We start from the raw sequence: 2936 nt of genomic DNA, 5'->3' as shown, positions 1-2936 counted from the left end.
GGCTGTCCTGGAACTCACTCTGTAGACCAGGCTGGCCTCAAACTCGGAAATCTGCCTGCCTCTGCCTCCCAAGTGCTGGGATTAAAGGCATGCACGACCACCTGTAGCCTGTAATCCACTCTTAAAATCTTCTCACTTCTCCTTTTTCCTACAAGGCAAAGAGCAGGGCTGGAGCAGTAGTGTCAGCCTAGAGAGCCAAGCGGCTGCTAGGCAGCCACCACTGTATCACAACATCTCACATCCAATGCAAACAAGACTTGCACTTGGAGGACTTGAACAGGAGGAGAACTCCCGGAGTAATAAGGACCGTGGGTATCCAAGAGGTTCAGGAGCTCACGAGTCTTTTCCAACATAGGCTGTGGCCACACCCAAGAAGGAGCAACTAGTGCACAGTCTTGGGATTCCAGCCGGTGAAGCAGCGCCCAGGCCCGACGTGGAACTACAACCCCCAGGATCCCCGCGCGGCCTCACGTGGTCCCGCAGCCCCTGAGTTAAAAGCGCAACCGCGCTGCTCAGAGGAGATCGGGTCTCCAGTGCACAGCAGCAATTGGGTGGCCGAGGTGAGCGCGGCGCCACCGAGCAGAGGAGTGAAGTCAGGTACGCTGGGCAGGGTAGCTTTGGGTCTGAGGGCGACCCTGCCGCCTGGGGCCAGTGACACTCGGGGATTCTTTGCAGACCCGCGTAGCCTGGCCTCCGGGAACCCTTGTCAGAATCGGTCTCTTAAGCCTTTGAGCAGAAGGGAATTTAGCCGTTAGCTCTAATACACCTATCTCTTATAGGAGAGGTTGCTTGTATTTCATGTTTTGTGTTTTTTCAATATCTGCATTTCTAGTTTGCCAAGTATTTCTCAAGTCATTCTCCTTGTTCAGAACTACATCACTTCCCCCTCCTCCCTTTTAAAACTTAGCGGTTTTAAATTTAAGCCAACTTTTGTCTGTGCTTTGGCATTCCTTCACACGGATGAGGTCTCCAGGGATCTACCTCTCCCCCGCGTTTCAACAAGAACATCCCAAGCTCACTTTAAGTCATGGGTGCGAGAGCACTGTGATTATTTGCTCTTAATTCAAATATGAACTATTTCAAAGCATAATATTCCCAAGTTGATCTTGTATCTCAAGCTGGCCACAGACTCTGATCCTCCTGCCTCCAAGTGGCTTGCAGTGTTGGACAGAAATGAGCTTATATCCTGCTTATAACGCTGGGATTTTTAATGAAAAGTAACAGTTCAGGAGGAAATCTGAAGTTAAACAATTTTCTATTTGGAGGATCAAGAAATCCTCTTTTCTCTTCTCTTTTCTTTGACTAGGTATCTCTATGATGTAGCCCGGGCTGTTCTGAAACTACAAGTAGACCAGGCTGGCCTTGAACTCACAGATCTAATGTTGGGATCAAAGATGTGTGTTGCCATGCCCTGCTGAATCCTCTGGGTTTTGTTGTTTTGATGATTTTTTGTTTGTTTGTTTTTCAAGACAGGGTTTCTCTGTATAGCCCTGGCTGTCCTGGAACTCACTTTGTAGACCAGGCTGGCCTCAAACTCAGAAATCTGCCTGCCTCTACCTCCCAAGTGCTGGGATTAAAGGTGTGCGCCACCATGCCCGGCTTGTTTTGATGTCCTTGAAACTGGGTCTTAAATAACTCAAGCTGGTCTCCCCTGTCTGCCTGTGGTCAGCCACAGATGGGTTTGAACTCCCAACCCTCCTGCCTCCACCTCCCAGATGCTGATCCTCAGATGCACAGCAATTCCTTGACTCTTAGAGTGAGTTTGAAAAGTGAGCTACACTGAAGGGATCGAAGTGGGAGACAGATGTTCTGGAGCAAAGATAAGCCACAAGGAAAACAGGCAGTGGCCTCAGGAATGTTTTTGAACAGTGGAGCTGGTACACTGTAGGCATAAAGAAACCTTCCCAGCAGGCCAGGAAGTTGATGTCATTTGACTAGGATAGAGACAAGGTTAGAAATGTGGGTGTTCTGGGGGTGTTACAGTGACTGCCAGCCCCCCTCCTTTTCTCTCACAGGCCCTATGTTTCTAGCCACTCAAACTGCATCTAAGTGGTGATTCATTTAATAGCTTTCAAAGATGTATAAGGCTTCCCGATCAGAACTTAAAGATGTTCTTATCAAATATGAAATAAATGCAGCCAGAAGCACAAGAAGATGGGAGTCTGTGTAGCCAGAGCTGAGAATTGACAGGATGCTTAATGCTGATTGCTTCAAGCCCTCAGCTTCTTATCATTTTAACCTTCTTGGACCTGGGTCGATGATTACCGATCCAGATAAAAGGTAGCACGAGGTTTGTCATGAGACCCGCAGGAGAGGGGAAGGAAGAAGTTCCAGGTAAGGAGATAGCAGAGTTTATGTGACTTGGGACCTCAGTGGGCAAAAGTGCTGAGTGTTGGGGAGCAGGCAGCAGCACAAATGACAGTTCCCACTAGACAGAACTTCACAGAGAGCACAGTGCATGTGTCCGGCACAGCCATCAAGCACACTGTGTCAGTTCATTCGTTTGACCCTGTAAACGCTGTGAGTGTTATCCTCCCTACAGGAGAGAAATGGTGGAGCCAAGATGCATTCCGACTCTAGGGCTACACTGTAAGGAAAGGAGAGGACTTGAGGGCTAAGGTGGTATGGTTCACTTTGGGTATCTTGGTTTAAGATCGCTGTAGGGATGACAGATAGAGACTTGTAGTGGGCATTTCCACCTGCCTGCTGATCCAGGCTCTCTCCTAGAATTCTCGTTTCCTCTCTATGGGAACTATGTATTGGGTCTTCCAAGTTAGGATGGTCAGGTTCACTCTGCCCGGTGGAAAGCACCATCAGTCCCACAGGAGGGAATGAAATGACGCTCCCAGCTGGGCAGTGGTGGCACATGCCTTTAATCCCAGCACTTGGGAGGCAGAGGCAGGCGAATTTCTGAGTTCAAGGACAGCCTGGTCTAC

General features: G+C 49.0%; 1 protein-coding gene across 1 annotated transcript in view; it reads left to right on the top strand.

Annotated features, from left to right (window-relative positions):
- The first annotated feature begins 485 nt into the window (after positions 1 to 485).
- Positions 486 to 2936, top strand: part of Npl (N-acetylneuraminate pyruvate lyase) — a 41012-nt gene continuing 38561 nt past the window's right edge. Inside the window, exon 1 of the mRNA XM_021167052.2 lies at positions 486 to 597. The gene's annotated coding sequence lies outside the window, so the exon portion shown is untranslated. The remainder of the gene's footprint in view (positions 598 to 2936) is intronic.

The sequence above is a fragment of the Mus caroli genome, chromosome 1, assembly GCF_900094665.2.
Source record: "Mus caroli chromosome 1, CAROLI_EIJ_v1.1, whole genome shotgun sequence".
In the NCBI taxonomy this organism is placed as follows: domain Eukaryota; kingdom Metazoa; phylum Chordata; class Mammalia; order Rodentia; family Muridae; genus Mus; species Mus caroli.
This window is presented reverse-complemented; position numbering and strand designations above follow the sequence as displayed.